Genomic DNA, 23,272 nt, shown 5'->3' on the forward strand with positions numbered 1-23,272 from the left:
GAGATCTCAATACTATTTTATAAAAACTTCAATGAAACTGGTTGCAGCATAGTGATTCAATTTTATCAGGGACTTAAGAAGAATACATTAAATTATTAGGAAGCAACTCTATAATTACTAACGTACTATCCGTCAGTGTGGTTCATGCTTACACCTGTTCTGAACTACTTTTTGCTTATATGAGTTGCTTAACATTAGCCAAATTAACTATTGCATGCATTGTATATGAATTCACTGCCATATTGCCATACAACCTTCATTATCTAATACTGTAGTCTGTCCTCTATTGCCACCCTTCTTCTTAAAAAATATCCATTTCCTCTTACTGTACATTTTGTATTTTTTCGAAAATGCATTAAACCACATGCACTCCTGATTTTTAAATACAATATCTCTCTTGGAATAGCACTTCTTTGTTTGTACGACTCCCTTCCTTCATGATCCAGACCTTGTTGTCGGGCATGGTGGGCATTTTAAGTAGGTGTGAGTACAGCACGTCTTCTATTACTGAACCATTTGTATTTGTGCGCCTTTTTTGGATCTCCTGACATTCCTGACTAAATTATTTTGCAGTTCCTTTGTTAAAAATTCCTCATTAGCTATACTTACAAGTGAATATCTCTCTATTTGTTCTCTCACTTGGGTAGCTCACTTTAGTCTTGTGCATTATTTTTCATTTATTTTGCATATGTTTTAATCAATTTTAGTACAACAACATCAATACGTCTGAGTTCTTCTCCCCTTCAACCTTTAACTGCCGTCCATTTTTAAATACATTTAGGCCTATTCATCAGTTGCTCTTTTATGTTTTCACGGCCAGGAACTTTGCCCTATTAACCATTCAAGTGAATATCCATCGATTTTTTTTTTTTTAGCGTTTCTTATAATATTTGTACGCTTTCATCTCTGATCGTTTTTCCCTCTAGTCTGTTTAACTGTTGATGTTGTTTATTTTCTCTGTACTGATGATGACCTTGCAAAGAAATTCTGGATGTGGAAACATCACAACGGACAGATTAGGTGTTTGAATATTCATTTATGGACTGATAATGAGGAATTGCTAATCCATCTGAATTTACTGGACCATAGCTGTTTGCCGAAAAATACATGCATACAAACAATGGCATTGCTATCAGCTGGTGGGTATCATCCGGGGGACACTGAGAATGCTTGAATTTTTTTTTATTTATTTATAATCTTTGTGTATGTTGTTTTTTTAGATAGGATTTTGAGTTTATGAAAAGTAGCTGGTGTTCTGATGTGTTAGCTGCTTCAATAATCTTTCTGCTGCAGAAAACATTGAAGCTTTTTCACTTACTACATGTAATAATTCTTCTGTACTAATTTAACAATAAATGAACCCCTGCCAAAGTAAACTACGCTGAAGCACATTGTGACACATCTAACGTGATGGTGCTGGTGACATACACTAAGAGTAAGGTTTGTTTTGAACAGGGCAACCTATTGAAAGGTTCCATATGTTCACTCTTTGTAAACCATTGAATGTTTCTGGATTATGTGTACCAGTTGAAATGATCTTTTTGGATAGGAAAATAATATTCACTCAATGATCCCAGCCAAGCTGGAAAATTTTACTGCAATTATCAAATGTGCGGTGCTTTTGTATGCATCATGGTTTGAAGAGGAACACAAAGGGCCAGATGTAGCAAAGGTTTTTACCCATTCTGTGTCTATGGGAAAAAGTGTTCGTACGTATGGCCCAAAGTCCCATATTTAAGAGGCCCCTGTACCACTATTGTGTCACTTTCTGTGATGCAATGGTGGTGCAAAACACTTACTAACATTTATGAGGCCACACAAAGCCACTTTGTATGGCTTTGAATGGCCTCATAAGTATGGAGTAAAGCAAGGCAGTGCAAATCACGGCGTTGTCTTACTCTGCACTAGGGAGGTGTTCCATGGCATTCTCATGCAACACCCAAACTATGCGAGAGCTGGAACTGTTTTATTATGTATGTATGTATATATATTTATTTATGCATAGTTAGGACCATGTTTCCATAGAAAAGTGTTTTTTGACTAGCCTATATCTTTGGCACCATTTGACAAAACTTCACGGAATCTTCCAAAATAAGTGCCCCGATGATTCTTTTTGTGCACTGAAAGTTTTGAGTGATCCGTAAGGGGGGGGGGGGGGGGGGAAAGGGGGCGTGAAAAAGGGGAGGGCAAATAAGTTGCATTTCCCATGCTAATTCCCATAGGACCTTTAGACATGACTATAACCCGAAGCACTGGACGGAATTACACCAAATTAGGCAGAGAGCTAGCTTTCAGTACGCAGATTGTGCTTTTGCTTATTTGGTCTGAATCCATTCATTAGTTTTTGAGATATTAAAGGGAAAACACATTTTTATATTTATGGCCGCAATGACTTCCCAAAGATTAAGAGCTTGTGCACTGCAAATGCAGACCTCTGATTGGCTGCCAACACTTCAAACCAGGAAGTGTTGGCAGCCATCTTACGACTCGGCTTCAGCCGAGCCCCTCTAAAAAATGTGAGAAAAAGAAAAAGGGGCCAGGGTAGGGACACCCTGACCCATTAGCTTTGGTGTTGGGGTCCCAGAGGGACCTCCCCCAGTGCTAAAAAGCACTTTTGAAATCATTTTTGACCACAGATTCATGAAATTCATAAATTGATTGCAAAAAAATAAAAAATAACATGCGCAGGCTGTTTCTGGGAGGCCCAAGGGTGGGCCAGATCCTGGAGACACTTTCATTAGAATGCGTGAGGCCCTTTGGTGCCTCCATAGACCCGGGACTGCCACCTCCCCAGGACTTTAAAGAAATGAAATGCAGGGGCACCGCCCAGCCCCTCCACAGGCCCAGGGACGACCACCTCCCTGGGGCTTCATACAATTGTATTGGGGGCCCTCTGGTCTCCCCTGCAGCCTCGGGGCCACCACCTCCCAGGGACTCTAAATGAATATGCTGCAGGGGGCCACCCGGCACCCCCTGCAGCCCCAGGGACCACCACCTCACTGGGGCCTTTGTCAAATTGTGTGCAAGGGGACCTCACAACCTCCCCAGAATGTTTGCCAAATTGGGTGCTGGGGGACCACCACCTCCCCAGGGCTTTTTTCATGGGATGGTGGCCACAGGACCCCCCTCTAGGAGCCATTGATGGCCCTGGGGATCGCACTACCAAGGGCCAGCTCCTGCTATTTCTGGAGTACCCACCTGAGGGACATAGCTGTTTGCTTTTGCTTGGCTGCAACTTTGACAGGTGCTGCCAAGCCACAGCAAACACTCACCTGTCAGTGAGGGAGAGCTGTCAGCAGTTGTCCCTCGCTTCAAACAGATGCTTCCTCTGTCTCCCTGCCATTGGAGTTGCAGGCAGGGAGACAAAGGAAACTGCTCTCACAGAAAGCAACGAAGTCTCTGTGACTGTAATGCTACCTCCACAGAAGGTGGTGAGCCTCCTGGGGTAGTGGAGGCCTTCAGGCTCCCCCGCTGTCTCCAATATTGTTTCTGGGTGCCCTCGGGGGTGCCCAGGGGATGGGGTCCCTGGTGCCAAGATCAGTCTGGGGAGGGGGGCCAAGCAGACGCCCTCCCCCAAAAAATAATAATTAGGCCACGCCTTGGGGAATGGGGTCCCTAGGCTGAGAACAGCCTGGGAATGGTGGCCAGGTGGCACCCCTCCCACAAAAAACGAAATAGTTTGGACACACCCCAGTAGATGGGGTCCCCAGTGTCAAGATCGGCCTGGGGAGCACGGCCCCCCTCCCCGAATAAAAAGGTAAATGTTTAGAAGAGGCTCTGCGGAATGGGGTCCCCGGGGCTGATATCAAGTTGGGAGGGTCACGTGGCCCCTCTCCCACCCCACAAATTAAATATTTAGGCCAGGCCCTAGGGGATGTGTTCCCCAGGGATGAGATCGGCCTGGGAAGGGGTGCTACATGGCCCCCTTCCCCAAAAAACTTTAAATGTTTAGGCTGGGTCCCAATGGATGGGGTCCCCAGGGGCCAAGATCAGCCTAGGGAGGGAGCTAAGAAGGGTTGGGTTGTTATAGGGGTTGGCCGCAGGGACTGGCTGCAGACCAAGCCCTGTGACAAACCCCCGCTGCACATGGTCAAAGGATGTGCACAGCACAACGCAGGGTTGGTGGCTATAGGGTGCCCCTGCGGCCAACCCCACTGCGGCCACAGCCAAAGGCCATGTGAAGCACAGGGTTGAGTTGTTATAGGGGTTGACCACAGGGCCTGGCCAAAGGCCATGCGTAGCGGTGGTTGGATTAACTTATAGTAATGAAAATTACTTTACATTAAAAAAACTGTAGTAATTCACTGAAAAAAAATCTAATATTACAGGGATGTTAAAGTTAGGAAATAGAATTTAAAAAAGCATAGAAATGTAATGAAAAAACCATAGGTTACAGGGATGTCACAGTTAGGTTCTAAATGTACTCATTCAAAACCATAGAAATTCAGCAGTTATAGTTAGAATTATGTCAAGTAACTATATGTCGTGCCCTACTAATGCACTTCAAATTACCCCAGATATTACAGCAGTCCTGGGAACTTCTATAATGTCCTTAAACCTGCAAATGAAGCATTAGCAAGCAAACGTTTGAAGAAAAACCTGTGCATGGTGGGGCAGCAATATTCTTTACAACTATATTATTAACAAATATATTCAAAACAATGACATGCTTGAAAACAATATAATTTATCCCAAATAAATATTTTGAACAATCGTCTATACCACAATACTATTTTGTACACACACCAGCCTAAGCATACCAGCCTTAGGGGCATATTTATACTCTGTGTGCGTAGAATGTGCGTCAACAATTTTGACGCACATTCGGCGCAAACCTTACACCATATTTATACTATGACACCCGACCCGCGAATGTCAAAATTCCTCTGTGTGCTTCATTTTCTGGATGCGGGAAACCGCCTTGCGTTAATGACATGCAAGGTAGGCGTTTCCGTCCCAAAAATGACTTTAAGACCTGTGCGCCTTATTTATACTCCCGCATCATTTTGACGCACAGGACGGGGCGGGCCTTAAAAAACGGCACCCAGCCTGATGTGCGCCGTTTTTAACGCCTGGGTGAGGCCAGGCATTAAGGGACCTGTGGGCTAATTTCCATGGTCTCTGACCATGGAAGCAGTCCAGAGGTGCCTTTCCCTGCCCCCAGGTACACCCCCTGACACCCACCCCTGCAGGACACCCATGGATGGGGGGACCCATCCCAGGCAAGTACAGGTAAGTTGAGGTAAGTATTTTTTTTTTTTTTTAATTAGTGGCGTACGGGGGCCTAACTTGGGCCCCCCTACATGCCACTGAGCCCAATGGCCATGCCCAGAGGACAAAAGTCCTCTGGGCATGGCCATTGGGCAGGGGGGCATGACTCCTGTCTTTGCCAAGACAGTAGTCATTTCAATAGGGTTGTGCGTCAAAAAATGGCGCAAGTCTGGTTAGAGCCATGATTTTTTACTCTAACCTGACTTGCACCATTTTGTTACGCACAACCCCCATTTTCCACTACGCCGGCGCTGCCTGGTTAGTCATTTTTTTTCACTCTGACCAGCCCGCAGCGCCGGCTAACATCAATCCATAAATAAGGCGCCCGCCTGGAGCGTTGGAATGGCGTTAGCCGGCGGTACATTTTTTTACGCAAGCCAGCACTGGTTTGCATCAAAAAGTATAAATATGGGTCTTACTGTCAAACAGAATCTCAGTAACAATGAGTATATCTCCCTTCCCAGTCCTCCAGTTCTGACACCTTTCACATCATGCCCCACTAGTTACACTAGACCTAAAGCACTCCCCACTTACAAAGTCTAAGAAATCATGAAGCATATTTGCTATACCTTGTTTCTAATGCCTAAGTCATTTGTATATATGTAAATGAATATGTGTATACATTATTATGTATATGTGTATGTATGTGTGTGTGTATGTATATATATATATATATATATATATATATATATATATATATATATATATGTATATATATATATATATATATATATATATATATATATACTGTATGTATATGTATATATATATATATATATATATATATATATATATATATATATATATATATACTGAGCCCAAACCTCTATGGAGTCCAACCCTCTGTTTCAGGTCCTGGCTTCTGGCCCTGACCCTAACCCCCAAGTAAACCTGTGCCTATCTAGCTGAAACCCATGCACAGCAGGGGTTGGCCACGGGACCTGGACTGTGGTCAGGCCCTGCTATTAACATCCTAACCAGCAGCAAAATTACCAGCTGCACCTTCGGCCAACTCTGGACAGCACTGGGCAATTCTCTGTGGATGACTAATCACATGCAATGAATAGTTTTTGGCCAGGATCTGCACCCAACCACCCACAGACTCCCATCTCCACACATTCACCCAAGTTGAAATTTGTTTTTATTATCTTTTTTTTTTTTTTTAATGTTGCACAGCGGTATCCCTGTGGCACCGGTGCTGATGCTTTTAGTTCATGATATCATGAAGCTTTTCAGGACAGAGATGAGGTGGGCAACCTATTTGTTTTGGTAAACTTCCCTAAAGATTCATCAAATGCCACCAAAGATATTAATGAAACAAAACAAGCTTTTCCTATGGGGACTCTGACCTAACTACACCTAGCTTCCACTTTGTAATATATATATATATATATATATATATATATATATATATATATTAGTTCACCACTTCTTTCCTATTGCAACCGAGGTGGTAGATGTGGTCCTCCAGTGTGAAAAGTGTATTTATTTATGAGGATGTCACCAATGCATTATGGCTCTGAAATCACCCTTCTGTTTTTTTTTTTGTTTTTTTTAACGGTGAATAAGGCTGTGATTTGCCATCCCCATAAATAAATCCACTTTTCCTCTTTCACACTACAGTGGACTCATCCATTGCCTGTTAAGCCACCACCCACAGTTCCCTGCTTCACGTTTTACATAATTTATACAGCACTCACATGTGTACATATATACACACATGCACACATATACATATATACCCACACATATATATACATATGTATACATTCACATATACACATCTTTACTTATGCCCTTCAACAATGTCATTCAGAAATGCATTTTTGTATGTATAAATTACAATTTGCGATTCTCTAGCATGTTACTGATTCCCAATTTGGAATTGTGAATACATATTGATTCGGTATTAGGAAGGGGCAAGTGAAGGGCGTCCCTTTCTAATACCGAATTCCAGAGGTATGTAAGAATGTTTTGTGACCAAAATATGGTCGCAAATCATTCACATTTTACCACCTACTTCAAGTAGGTGGTGACCCATTTGAAAACGTGAAGGGGTCCCTTGAGAATGCATGCAAAAACATTTTTTAACAGCAGGCAGTGGTCCCACGGACCACTGCTTATTCGAAAAAATGAAAATAAAACTTTACATTTTTCTTTTTTAAATTGTATTGTATTGTATTGTAATCGTATTTATATAGCGCTCACTACCCCTGACGAGGCGTCGAAGCGCTTTTTGATGAGTAGCACGCTACTCCGGAACCCAACAAGAATTAGTGATGGATTAGTATCATTTAATAATGAGTACAGTTTTAGTATTATTATGAGTTAATTTGAGCCGCGGATATGAGAGTTTGTTAGTTAGATTGACTGGAGTAATGGAGGGGTGGAGGAGGAAAGAAATCCAGAAGTGTTAATTGGGAGTATATCCTTCATTTACTCAATCCAAAGGCTTGGGATGAATAAAGGGGGGCAGAGGGGGGAAGAGTATGTGGAAGTGTTAGGGAGAGCATAGTAGCAGGGTGAGATGAATGCAGGAGAATTTAGTAGGGTTGTGTGGGAGGTCACAGAGGTAGAGTGAGGTTTGGTGAGTTAGATGTGGAGGTGGAGGGAAGAGTTTAGGCAGAGATATTTAGGAGAAGAAAGTGGTCGAAGGGATTTGGGATGAGTCAGAGTGAGAATGGAGGATAGTTTGATAGAGACATGACATAAGAGTGATGAAAAATGAGAGCAGAAATTCATAGATATCTAGTATAACAACCCAAAAACCAGGAGCCATGCAATGATCCACAAACATGCCAAGTACAGAAACAACATATACACATATAAACACATATATATATATATATATATATATGTATATATATATATATATATATATATATATTTATACACACACACATGAATACACACACATATGCACATACAATACATAATTAGAATCATGGGTAGAAAATACTTAGTAAGAGAGGTTTAAAAGAGTGTGTGTGTATTTTATTGTTATGACAGTAGCAATACATATTTTCCAAAGAAACTATAAATAAATAGAAATATACATATTGGGGGTCATTCTGACCCCGGCGGTCAAGGACCGCCGGGGCCGGGGTCGGCGGTAGCACCGCCAACAGGCTGACGGTGCTCCACCGGGCATTCTGACCGCGGCGGTACAGCCGCGGCCAGAAACGGAAAGTCGGCGGTGTACCGCCGACTTTCCGCTGCCCATGGGAATCCGCCATGGCGGCGCAGCTTGCTGCGCCGCCATGGGGATTCCGACCCCCTCACCGCCATCCTGTTCCTGGCGGTTCTGCCCGCCAGGAACAGGATGGCGGTGAGGGGTGTTGTGGGGCCCCTGGGGGCCCCACTTTGAATTTCAGTGTCTGCTCAGCAGACACTGAAATTCGCGACGGGTGCTACTGCACCCGTCGCACATCCTTCACTCCGCCGGCTCCATCCGGAGCCGGCATCCTCATGGAGGGGTGTTTCCCACTGGGCTGGCGGGCGGCCTTTTGGCGGTCGCCCGCCAGCCCAGTGGGAAACCCAGAATACCCGCGGCGGTCTTTTGACCGCGCAGCGGTATTCTGGCGGTTCCCTCCAGGCGGGCGGCTCCCGCCGCCCGCCGGGGTCAGAATGACTCCCATAATCTGAAAAAATATTTATCCACATAGGCATATGCAGTTCATAGTTGTTTGAAAAAGGTGGTTATGAAGGAAAGAGACAACTCTTGAGTAGTTTTCTGAAAACAAGAAAGTTATCTGTGGCTCTTATAGTTGGGGGTAATGAATTCCAAAGTTTGGCTGCTTGGACGGAGAAGGATGTACCACCTACAGTCTTTTTCTTGTATGGTGGTGTTCTAAGGCGGGGTGCCAGTCTTGAGCGGAGGGTTCTTTGTTGGATGTATTTGGTAATTTTCTTTCTGATAAAAAGTGGTCCTGTTCCATGTATAGCTTTGTGGGTGATACAAAGCAGCTTGAAAGTGCATCTTCTGGCAACGGGTAACCAGTGTAGTGCTCTCAAGGCAGGGGAGATGTGGGCTTGTGGCTTTATATGTACTAGTAGCCTGGCTGCGGAATTCTGGATACGTTGTAGTTTTTTCATAACAGATAGAGATGATCCATGGTAGAGGCTATTGGCATAATCCAGTTTGGATAATACAAGTGAGATAGTAGCTTGCACCTTGTGTGGAAATCCGAGGTGGGGAAGATGCGTCGTAAAGTCTTTAAGGTGATGAAGCTTGTGCGTGCTAATTTGTCCACTTGGGTATTCATAGTTAGCTTGGAATCCATGGTGATTCCTAGGTTTTTCACTTCCTTGGATAATTGAGGAGGTGGTCCGAGATCTTCAGGCCAGACGCACAGAGGGTCATAATTTTTCCAGTCACCACATATGAGTATTTCTGTTTTGGAGGTATTTAGTTTGAGATGGCTCCAGGTCATCCACTGATCAACGGCTCTGAGGCAACTGAAATTTGTGAGTTTTCAATGTTTTTGGGGTCTTCTAATTGAAGTAGTATCTGTGTGTCATCTGCATAGTTGTAGCATGTGAGATGGAAATCATTGATCAGTTCTGGTAAAGATATCATGTAGATTTTAAAAAGCAAAGGTGAGATTATTGACCCTTGGGGGACCCCTGTTTTTGTGAGGTAGGGTTCGGACGAGAAGGGGGGCGAGTGGATGATATTCGCTCTTTTTTGGAGATAGGAAGTAATCCAGTCAAGAGCAATCCCTTGTATGCCGGCTTCGTGGAGTCTTTGAGTTAGGGTGTCATGGTCAACCATATCAAAGGCAGCTGAGAGGTCCAAGAGAAGTAGTGCAGCAACTCCATTTCGGTCGACTGTGTTTTTAAGATCGTCCCAGATTGCCATGAGTGCCGATTCAGTGCTTCTTCCTGGGCAGAATCCAGTTTGGAAGTCTGAAAGTATAGAATTGTCTTCAATGAATTGTGACATCTGGGCGAATGCTGCTCTTTCTATCAATTTGCTCAGGAAAGGTCCATTTGTGATAGGTCTGTAGTTGTTGGGGTCTTGCGGGTCTAGGTTTGTTTTCTTTAATAATGGTCGTATGTATGCCTTTTTCAGGTCTGTAGGAAAAGTTCCTGAAGTTAAAGAGTTGTTGATGATTCTTCTTAGAGGTGTGGCAGCAGAAGTAGATAGCAGGATGTTCTTGAAGATTTGTGGTGGGCAAGGGTCAGAAGGGCAACCAGAAGGTCTGCTTGCTTTGACCAAATCCATAAATTCATCCTGGGATATTTGTTTGAAAGACTGTAGAGGTTGGGATGGTTTATTCTTAAAGGGTATTTTAGTAAAGGGGTTGGTGCTGATGGTTTTCTTCTGTTTTAAATAGGAGTCCAATGTGTCTGCCTTGGTTGTGTAGTGAGTTGCCAATTTGTTTGTGAAATCTTGAGTGGTGGGATGACTTCCTTCCATGCATGTGGGTTTTCGAAATTCATTGCGAATTTTATAAAATTCCTTGGTTGTAGATTGAGAATTTAGAATTCGGTCTGAGTAGTATCTTTTTTTAGCTTTTTTGATTGATGATTTGTATATCCTGTTAAGTTTGTGTAGCTGCAGTTTGTCTTGACTGTTGTTTGTTTTGAGCCAGGTCCGCTGCAACTTTCTGATTTGTTGCTTTATCTTTTTAAGTTCTGTGTTTCTCCAAGGTGTTGGTTTTCTTTTGTCATGTTTAGTTTTTCTGAGTGGTATTAGGACATCAAAAGCTTCCTGTAGCCACTCATAAAGTTTTGGTACAGAATTGATTGTATCTAGATCTGTGTTTGCTGTTAGTTGTGTTTCTAAGTGATCCAAATTGAGTTTGCTCCATGGTCGATAGGTGTATGTATGTAAGTGGTTGTGGGGTGTGTTGATTTGTGGAGTTGTCTGTCGGAAAGTTATCAGATGGTGGTCTGACCAGGTGGTTGGTGTGATGCTATGAATAGTAACGAGTTCAGGCTTAGCAAAAATGACATCTAGGATGTGACCAGTGATGTGTGTGGGATTGTGTACAATCTGATGTAGGTTCAATGCGAGTAGGCCAGTGGTGATAGCTTTTGGATGGGGCATATTGGGTTTGTCAAACCAAATGTTTAGATCCCCAAGAATGCATAGATTGGAGTATAGTGTAATAAGGTTTGAGACTGTGTCAAGAAAAGCATCAGGGAAAGTGGAGTTGTTAGGTGGAGGTCTGTAAAGGAGGAGAAAGTTATTTGTATGCATCCTGATTTTCTTTAATCACAGACATAGTGGTCTGCTGAGCTCAGCGGGTCACTGTGGGAAAACTGGGCTGATTGCAGAAGTCATGTAGCCTTTTGCCCTCATTTGTCATTTGATGGTGTTTTTCTAACTCTGATGGTGCCCTGGGCACTGCTAATGCAAATTAGGCTATTTATAATTGGTTTTATCAACCTACCTATAAGTCCCTAGGATATGGTAGGATATGTAGGTTTAGGGACCCCAGCATAGGTAGTGCACCCATAAGTGCACTGCTGCTATGCCCAGTGTCATTTTAAAGGCAGGCCTGTCTTGCTTGCTGCTTTTAAGGTAAAGTTAAGCCCAAATTCAACTTTGGAATTAAAAGTACTTCCAAAGTCCTAAGCTACCTTATCTTCACCTCTAAAGTGTGCCCTAAGTGCCCTCGGGGTTGGGTGCAGTGTAACTATGAGCAGGAACTTTATAAAAGATGTTTCATAAGCCTTGGTGAGGGGAAAATAGCTACATTTGTTTCCCCTCCTGTAGTGAATGAGCTCTATAAGCTAACATGGGGAGACTTTCTTTTAAAATAATAAACATTTATTTTCTATAGAAAGGAGCTAAATATCGAATGCCTAGTATTAAATTAAACGTTATATTAAATCCAACAACGTGCCATACATAACTTGCACCTAGAAAGAGTTTTAGAACTCTTCCTAAAAGTTACTAGTTTCAGCTCTTTAGTGCCCTTCTTTGAATGGCCAGTCTCTGGCAGCCTGGCAAGACTCCCTTGTTGAGGTGTGAAGTGGCCTGGGCTGACAAAAAGGAAGCATCTGGTGGGAAGAGTCTGCCACAGCAGATGGTGAAACAGGATGGGGGAGAGCAGCCGAACTGTATCTCCCCTGTTCCCTGCACACCCAGACGATTAGATGGCCCCTGATTAGATTAAGGAAGGGGTGTGTTAAGGGAAACTTAGCCACATCAGTAGGTGGGCTCAGCAAGACCTAACCTTTGAGATTGAATTTTTGCCATCTTGGATTTTGGTAGAATGTTGCTCCCTGGGATTGATTTTTGCCACACTTCCCACTCAAAAGGGTGATGGCCTGCACGTGATTGGTCAAAAGGCCTCCTTGCATTCCACCTGAGGAGCAAGGATAAATTGGCAGAGCTGCATCCCACCTCAAATCCCTACAAGGAACAAGCAAAAGAAAAAGAAGGACTGCCCTGCTGGAGCCCTGACCTGCACTTGGACTCTGCACTCTGAAGGACTATATCAGCTTCACACTTAGGCTTCACCACTAAAAAGACTTTGCCTATCTTCAACTGCTTCAAGAAGGGACTCCCTGTATGCTACAGGTAGAAAATAGCTGACCAGAGTCCCCTGCATGAAGCCCAGAAGAGAATGACCAGCTGACCAGTCACCAATGGTTATTTTTGGATTTGAGCCAGGTGCATTTTGGAAGTTGGAGTCGTAATCCTCAAGGAGCATCTCGGAGCTTCTGGAACCTTGGGGTGAGTTGTGGACTCCTAAAGGACCTTCAGAGACCTTCTGGAAGAAGATCCAGACATATAGGGAAGTTTGGAGCAACTTTGAAAAAGAGCTCCATAAGTGGACCGACCAGACATTGTGAGTCAAACCGGCTTACGTTGATTATGACCCGGCCTGACATGCAGGTTCATCCCGCTGAAAAGCTCCGGAGCCCCAGATATTCAGCATTTCACTGAGGGCTTAGGAAATCAGCTTGCTGTGGAGGATCATCGACGTCAGAGAGAAAAAGCTCAAAAAAAGTTTCTAAGTTTAAACATAAAAAGTTGACCGAGGCTTCCCGTGCAGCGTATCTGAAGAGGGATCCAAGGAGGTTGGCTTTCATTTCAAGTTTGTCCCAGACAAAGATTTCCGTCACGCAAAATTGTCCAAGTCTAAAAGTAGAATCCTTCACTGAGGTCTCCTGCGACGCGCATCCGAAGAGGGCTCCAGGAGGTAGGATCTGACTTGAAACTTCGTCCCGATGAGGAAAATGTTCAAGAAAAAGACTATACTTTTTGACGCAAATCAGTGCCAGGGCAGATTTGTGTCAAAAGGTTTACCGCCGGCTAATGCCATTCCAACGCGCCATTCGGGTGCCTTATTTATGGAATGAGGTTAGCCGGCGCTGCGGCCTGGCTTGCGTCAAAATAAATGACTCAAACCGGGCAGCGGTGGAGTAGAGAATAATGGGTGTTGTGTGTCAAAGAATGGTGCAAGTCAGGTTAGAGTAAAAAATATTGGCTCCAACCTGACCTGGGCCATTTTTTGACGCATAACCCCCATGGAAATGACTCCTGTCTTCGCAAAGACAGGAGTCATGCCCCCCTGCCCAATGGCCATGATCAGGGGACTTCGATCCCCTGGGCATGGCCATTGGGCACAGTGGCATGTAGGGGGGTCCAGGTTAGGCCCACCTATGCCACTCTAAAAAAATAAAAAATTATACTTACCTGCACTCACCATGTCCTCCAGGGGTGGGCTAGGGTGGCAGGGGGTTTCCCTGGGTGCAGCGGAGGGCACCTGTGGACTGCTTCCATGGTCTCCCACCATGGAAAAGAGCCCACAGGTCCCTTAACGCCTGCCCTGACCCAGGTGTTAATGTTTGACGCAATTTGGGGTTTATGTCTTTTTCTGTCTCCGCATCCCAGGTGTGCGGCATTTTTGCCCGGTTGGATAAATATGGCGCATGGGTGTTTAAGTCCTTTTTTGGACGGGAACGCCTACCTTGCATGTCATTAACGCAAAGCGGTTTCACACATCCAGAAAATGACGCACACTGATAAATTTGGACGTTAGCAGGGTCTAACGTCAAAGTATAAATATGGTGTTAGTTTTGTGCCAAATTTGCGTAAAAGAAATGACGCAGATCTGGCGCAAGCAGAGTATAAATATGCCCTTAAGACCTATCTTTATACTTTTTTTGGGCCGCATTTGTGTCATTTTTTGACACTAAAGCAGCACAACCTTACAAAATGTAATTGTATTTTGTAAGTTTGCACTGCTTTTGTGTTAAATGATGCAAATCCGGCACTAAAATAGTATAAATATGGGCCTAAGTCCAAAGGTAAAAGTTTGATGAGGCCTCCTGCTCACTATAGCAGAGTAGGGCTTCATCTCCGTTGGTTTCAAATTTTGGCTTTGCCCTGGTCGCGACAGACCAGATATCCAGATTGGCTCTTTTAGTTTCTATCGTTATTCTTTAAGAATTCATATCTACGGTTCCCTTTATTGGATGTTTGTCATTTTAGTGTCATGTTAAAATAACAATATAATCTATTTTTGTAAATTGGTGTTAGATTTTGATTGTGTTTTGTGTTTTACTTATTTACTGTTTTGTGATTTTTAAATGCTTTACACACCTATCTCCTAAATTAAGCCTACTGTTCGTTGCCAAGATACCAAGGATTGAGCTGGAATTAATTTCTTAACACCTGGCTGGACCTAGTGGGTGTTAGTGGCCCATTGCTAAGTGTAGGTATTTACCTGCCGTTAACAATAATCCACTTTCCACCAGACCATCTATGTGATTTTAGCAGTTCCTAATGGGTTTCAAATTGTGACCTACCTCATGAATATATTTATGAGGTAGGTCGATTTGCGAGCAATTGGGAAATGCCAAATGAAACTCATGGAGTTTCTTATATTCAAATAGCGATTACCTAATTGTGATTCGCAAAAATCGCAATTAGGTAACAGCTATCCAAAATAATGATACTTATGGACCTGGTTTTCGGGCTCCCCTTTTTTCACGGATCATCCACAAGATTTCGAGGAAAGAGATGAGGTTATTAGGAGACCAAAAACTGCTCTTCCCATGGAAATGCGGACCTAGCCATAACTACCCATACATAGATATATACACACACAATAGACCCACAAATCCTAAGCCCAACTGAAAGAAATCTCTCATCCACTCACACAGCACACAGTGGGTTGTATTAACGTACTGTATTTACGTAATGCTTTTGGTTAAAAAAATAGAAATTCACTGAAAAAAACTAATGTTACAGGGATGTTATAGTTAGTGTGATGTTTTACCCACAAAAAGCTATAGAAATTCAGCAGTCATAGTCATACTTGTAGTTATACTTATCTGAAGAAACTACAACTCATGACAATAAATAACTTTAGGCCATGAGCTATAGGGCCAGATATATCAAAGGGATTTACCCATTCTATGTCTATGGGAAAATGTGTTGATACATATTGCCCATAGTTTCTTAACATAAATAGAAGTATAGGTATAACTATAACTTCTGAAATTCAATGTTTTCGTGGGTAAAACATCAACCTAACTCTAACAACCCTAAACCCTTTTCAGTGAATCTATCTATCTATCTATCTATCTATCTATCTATCTATCTATCTATCTATCTATCTATCTATCTATCTATCTATCTATCTATCTATCTATCTATCTATCTATCTATCTATCTATCTATCTGTTACCTACTGGTGGTTGTCAGTAGGTAGTTATAGTTAGGACCTTGTTTCCATACAAAAACGTTTTTGGACGTGCTCATATCTTGACTGCTTTTGACAAATCTTCATGTAATTTCCCTAAAAAATTGTCAAGTTGGGTCTTGTGCATGCAAAGTTTGGGGACGATTCATTAAGCGGGACCCAAGAAAAAGAGGGGGGGCAAAAAAAGTGATTTTCCCATGTGAGTTCCCATAGACTGTTTAGACTCACCTGCAGCCCAAACTACTGGATGTAATTTCACCAAATTTGACAGAAAGGTAGCTTTTAATCCACATATCACCCTTCTTCTTATTTTGTGTTATTCTGTTCAGTAGTTTTTGAGATATTAAAGGAAATTAAAATATGTATATCTTGGCGGAGCCTAAGCACAAATCTCATGATGAGGGCTGATTGGCTGTCAGCACTTCAACCACTTGGGACCTTCTATACATGATATCACCAATTAAAATTGATTGCAGTGAATGGCAGGTTTTGAGGGTCACAAAAAGGAGACCATATAAAGGGTGATAACAGATTTTAGTTACAATATAAATCATTTAGTGCTAAGGTGATTTTTCACCAGAAATGGTACAGGTTAAAAGGTATGTTTTTCCAATCTTCGATTATCCTAATTTTGCTAAAAAGGGTTTGTTTGGGTAGAAATACATTGCTGACAGGAAAGTCATCCCTAACCCCTGTGTTATGTTCTGAATCCTGAGTTTTGCCTCCGCAGACCAAGCACTTTATAAAAATGCTTATCAGTATGGATGACATTTGAATCCTACATCTTGTAGTTTGTCAACATTTCCTATACACTGATTTACACACGTATGATTCATTATCTCTGTATGTGTGTATGATGTAAACCTCCAATACCCTACGCTGGTAAGAGAGGTGCTATAAAACAAATGAAATACATGTGAGAGAGGGGCCAAAGAGAGATCAAAGGCACTGTTAGAAGGGGATGGAATCGTTGAAGAATCTCAATAGATTTTGCCGTATCCTGGTGCATTGTGAGGTGTTAGCGCGTCTGACCTTAATAAGTAAACTTACAAGGAGACACGAATAGGTTGATGAACTTTTTGACTCGCAATTAAGATGTTCCCACCATAACTCCAGAACGTACATGTTAAAGATCAATCAATACCATCAATAATCAATGGAGTCAGTAATTGTCACACACAATGACCTTTCAGTCATGAATAACCACGCCTTTTAGTAAAAGTTAGAATTTTTATTTCCCTATATTAACAATGCTAAGGTCACGTAAGATAATCTCAATATTTAATGATAAACATACAGAAACAACACTGGCTGTTCAAACCTGTGAAAGAAACAAAATCTAATCAAAGCTTGAACTATTACACATTCTAAGGTTACAGTGCAAATTAATAACAATAGCAATCGCGCAAATGATATCACATACATTTAGATTCAACAAAGAAAAGCATCAAACATTATTACCTATCGCAGACTTTCATTAGTGAGAATCCTTACCTAACACCAGATTAGCATCAGCATGTTGGGCTTCATGCAAAACAATTTAGAAAACACAAATTTGGAAAACATCTAACTAGGACTCTATCAAAACAGTGTCGTTGATACCTAGAAAGAAAAAGCAAATAAGCATAACAAACACATGGGTACAAGAATACCTCTCCTCAGTTGGATTGGCAAACTAAGATAGTGTATGTCATCAGGACATCAGTTCGGTCAGCAAGACATCAGGATTCAGCATCAAAGTTCAGAAAACGCAAAGTCTATAAGAAACTTGAAAGAATAGAGGTAAACCCTCAAGAAGAATAGACAGAATGGTGGTAAAATAGCAAAATGTGCAATGCTTGAATGCCCGTTTCTTCTCAGTGCAGTCCTGTTAAGTTAGATTTCCTAAAACTACTTCCCAAGTCCCTATTGGTCAAGGGATCGCATGTTCACACTTTGTCCAATAAAACTAAAACTTAAAATCTATGAATCCAATAAAACGAAAACTTAAAATCTATGAATTCTACCACTCCTCCGTTCACATGTCGCTGATTGGCTTTTCATGCAATCATCCAGCTCATCAGGTAACAATATTGTTGCAGTTTGTACTCCAGTCAGTGTCTTTATTGTTCCCCTCCTGATAAAGTCAGTCTTACACAGTTTACACTCAAAATGTTACATTTAGCAAGAACACGTTCTCATGAGAAAGACTTTTAGCTACGAGCACATTTACACAATACAATGGAAAATCACAGTTTAATTCTCTAGGACAGCCATTTTTTTAAACGCTAACAAATACAGCTTGACATGAGGCCGGGCAACTAGGTCAAGACCTCTGCTAAGTTTAGGCCTACAATTAATTAAGCTAATACATAATGCATAACTCTTAAAATGACATTACTACATTAATCTAAAACATGCTCAACATTTCATATTAATAAACAATTAATAAGTATACTTTGTAAGCACTGGCGGCCAGTCATCATGATCACATTTTCAAATTTGTGCGTTAATTTTCTACGTTATTGTTTTTGCTACACAAATCCATTACTCATAATGCATGAACATTCATTAATAATTTTTATTAAAACACCTGCGCTAGCAAAGGTCACCATTTACTATGCATTAAAAATGAATACAATTTAGTGTATAATGGAAATGTTTTGTAGAATGATCCAGTGTTGCCATTTTTCCCCAAATTTTCTTTGGAGGAGATCCACCCTAGCCCCATGGTAGTAGTTAGGCTTGCTCGCTATGTGTACTGCATGGCTGACCTGACAAACTTTGCCAGGGCTGCTTTGGGTTTCCTGTCTGGTCCTGCACCAAACCGACCTTACAGGGAAGATGTCAGGGGTTGCAGCAGCACAATACATCACACGAGACAAGTGGACGGTAGTGCAGTGCAGTACTAAGGACTATGGAAAGCAATAGGGAGGGGGCAGTGTTATGCACATGGACAACAAAGAGCAGAGGGTAAAGAGGCAAGGGTAGAATGCTAACCATACCGGATAGACAGGAGGGACAGTTGCAGCATAACAGACCATGAGGGGCAGGATGGAGGGGACAGGGGACCGACAATGGACCAGGCAGTAGGGAGAGGATTGGGACCTGCACATGGAGAAAGGAGGTCATGGGGCAAGTGGGCAAAGTTAGCGCAGCAAGCTGACCATGGAGGGCAGACGGGATGGGCACTGGAAGCACAACACACCAAGGAGGGCAAAAGTGAGATTATAATGGCAAGCATGCAGACAACAGAGGGAAGGTGGGAGCGGGTCAGAGGCAGCAAGTTGACCACAGAGGAGAGGTGGGAGGGGCTTTGGCAATAGAGAAGGCCATGCATGGCAAATAGGAGGGATAGTGGTAGCATAATGGCCATGGCGGACAAGAGGGAGGGGGCAGGGACATGCACAAGGACAATGGAGGACAGAAAGGATTATAAGGGGCTGAACACAGACAAAAGTGGGCAGGGAAGGAGCTTCACAACAGACCACGCGGGGTAGGCAGGACGAGCAGCTACAGCACAAAAGAGCATGGAGGGCAAAAGGGAGTGGCAGCAAAATGGACCATGGAGGACAGAAGCAGTCATCTGACCATGCTAGGCAGGACACAGGGGCAGTGGCAGCTCAACATAACACTCAGAGTAGATAGGCGGGGCAGTGGCAGGTCCATGGATCATGATGAGCAAAAAGGAAGGAGCAGGGGCAACAACACAGACATCAGAGGGCAGAGGGCAGAGGTGAATGTAGTAGGAGGGGACATCAAGCTAAATGGAGGGCAGTGGTAGCACATCAAACCATGCATAACAGGAGGGGGAGCTGGTGCATGGGCTCGGACAACAGAAGATAGGGAGTAGAAGGTGGATGGGGCAGCAAGCTAACTATTCATGGTGGGTGGGAAGGGCAGTGGCAGAACAATGGCCACACAGGGCTGTGATAAGGGAGCAGGGCCATAGGCTTGGACAATGGACGACAAGGAGGAGGGGGCCTCGAGCAACAATCTTGGATGTGGGCAGCACAATGACAGGCCAGGCCATGCGTCCAACTTCTCCACCTGCATCTACTTAACATTATAAAATACATACAAATTCACTGAAAAAACAAAGTTTACAGGGACATTATAGTTAGGACATAGAATTAAATAAAACTGAAATTCACTGAAAAAAACAAAGGTTACAGGGACATTATAGTTAGGCTCACATTTCAAATGTAGAAAAACATGGACATTCAGCAGATATAGTTACAGTTATTTCAAGTAACTATAACTCGTGCCCTAAAATAACTCTAACTGCTCAATTTCTATGGCTTTTTAAGTTTGACATGTTCTATTTATATATATATATACACACACACATGTATATATACATCTACACACACATATATATGTGTATATATATATATATATATATATATATACACACACACACACACACACCATACACATCTCCTCACTCTGGAAAAGAACTGCTCACACACTCCTGGAAGCATTTTGTTGCACACGTCTCCTCACTCTGGAAAAGAACTGCTCACACACCCCTGGAAGCACAAACAACACTTTATCCTGGCCTCTCCAGACGCATTTTGGTACCACAATATTGGCACTGAGTTAGTCCTTTCACTATGTTACCAGTGAGAAAGGTCCAGTGGGACTGAAACACATTGGGAGAGGCCAGAATAAATTGTTGTTTACACTCCCAGGAGTGTGTGAGCAGTTCTTTCCCAAAGTGAGGAGATGTGTGCGACATTGTGAGGGCTGCCAGAGCCCTGCTCAGACTTCCACACTTCAGCGTCGGTGTAAAATGGCACTGTGTCCATGATTTTTATTTATCTATCTATCTATTTATATATCTATCTATCTATCTATCTATCTATCTATCTATCTATCTATCTATCTATCAAAACAAAAAAAAATGGCAAAACACTTTGTCACTATCTAGCTCGGCGTGGATAGCACTGCGCTGATCCAATGCTTAAAAACTTTGCTAGATAAACAGACATTTGAGGTGAGCAACTCTAGAGTGTCGCTGGTGTTGCAGGGTGCTCCTTACTAGAGCTGCTCTCCACCTAAACTTGGGAACTACCTAGAGTTCTCTATTCTTTTTTGCATATATATATATATATATATATATATATATATATATATATATATATATATATATATATGTATACAGAAATATAACAACATAACAAACATCAAGTCGCCATTTACCCAGCCTCTTCGCGGCAGTCCTTGGTGAGGTTGCGAACCCTTTCGTATTTTCAAATCAACAGTTCCCTATAAAATTACTCCTCCTGTCTTGAGCACAAAGAAACGAACAGCCAAGGCCACGATTCTCTTATGAAGCAAAAAATCTATTGCAAAGGCAGCAGAAACACCAAACGCATTACGGAAAGCTTTTTTTCCTTGATCACGGGTAAAACAATTGCACTACATCCACCATTTTCAAATCACCAGTACTCTCATACCAATATAAACACAAACGACAAACTACTGTGACACATTGCATCATTTTCAGTAACAGCAAATCGGCCATTTTACAATGGATTTCCAATGTACTATTAGCCTTACCAATATAGAAATGCATTAGATATTCAAATCTATACAACACAGTTTACAAAAACATTATTAGTATTATGAGAATTCATTATCAAACTTCTGATTATATTATTGTTATTGTTATTCTGCTCTTTCATTGCATTTTCTTTATTCATATTTCATTTCATTTTACTATATTATATCACATATTAAATCACATTAGCATCAAGTCCAAGTGGGCTACTTCCAAGTGACAAACCGCCCTAATAATTCTACATTACAAACAGCTAACCAAAAAGGAATGAATATCTTCAATATATGATATTAAACTGTTAATCTCATATCATTATAACATCCTACAGGCGCCAGTAGGTATAGTTAGGACCATGTTTCAATTGAAAAAGCATTTTTTGACTTGCCCATATCCTTGGTGACGTTTGACGAATCTTCACAAAATTCCCTTAAAAAGAACCAAAGGTTGCAGGGATGTTATAGTTAGGCTCACATTTTACACGTACCAGACCATAGAAATTCACCTGTTAGAGTTATCTCAAGTAACCATAACTCGTGCCCTAAGGTAACTAACTATAGCTCGCACTCCTGCCATGTGAAGTATTTTGGTAAAATTGTGTACTGCAAATATTACATTGATATTATCAATGATGTTATCAAAGATGTCATGAGTGCTGTAATTTGTTGGGTAATTAGCAATGCATGGTGAGGGTGTGAATTGTAGTTACCTAAAGACACTAGTTATAGTTACTTTAAGTTATTCTAACAAGGGAATTTCAATGTTAAAATGTGAGCCTAACTATAACATCCCTGCGTGTGTGTGTGTGTGTATATATATATATATATATATATATATATATATATGCAATAGATAGATAGATAGATAGATAGATAGATAGATAGATAGATAGATAGATAGATAGATAGATAGATAGATAATTTACAGTTATAATTCCTCTTGCAAAGTAATATTAAACATCACTTACCTGCCAGCACCGCTAACTCAGTCCTGAGCAGGTCCATCAGGTCCTTCTCGCTGTTGAGTCAGCTCAGTGGTGCATCATCTGCCTCTGGGTCTGTGCAACACCAGTATGACAGTGGATCCTGTGCCACACTTACCCCCACCTTTTGGAAAAGGTGTAGCCCTTGCAGAGCTGCTGCCAACATGAAGGTAAAGTGTTACTACAACAAAAGCAAAAGTGCTTTCATCTCCACCACAGGGCTCCCTCGCACTGTTGCCGATGTCAGAAGTGGGACTGAGAGTGGGTTTCCAGGTGCTCACTACCTACCTATGCAAACGGGGATCGGGGGGAGAGTTTACAATAACATTCTAGGGTCATGGAAAGAAAACAAAAAAGAGAAAAGAAAACAGAAAAACTAGCAGATAAGGAAAGGAATAGCTTAGCTGGATTAGGATTTGTGAGGAAACCCTAAAACAATGGCTGCAGAAGACGCATTTGGCATAATCACCAGTAATTTTGTGTGTTTTTTGAAAATGTAATAGCCTACTAAAATTTCACGCACCCCTAAAAACAATACGTTAGATATGCTGATGATTTTGATTACTACATTATTTTCATGTATTTTGAGTTATCCAACATATTTTCTAGTGTTTCATTGTTTTCCCAGAGTACGTAGTGAATGAAGGTAATTCTTAAGACAACATTTTTTCATATGCAGCCCTTTTGCTATCAAAGATGATACAGGACACGCTCGTGCCTGTATTATCTGCCAAAAACCCAAAGTAGAAATTGAAACATTGATGGCCTGTTTGCTTGTTGCATATCCATTACTCTTCTCAACGG

Source organism: Pleurodeles waltl, chromosome 4_1 (assembly GCF_031143425.1).
Source record: "Pleurodeles waltl isolate 20211129_DDA chromosome 4_1, aPleWal1.hap1.20221129, whole genome shotgun sequence".
NCBI classification, from domain to species: Eukaryota; Metazoa; Chordata; class Amphibia; order Caudata; family Salamandridae; genus Pleurodeles; species Pleurodeles waltl.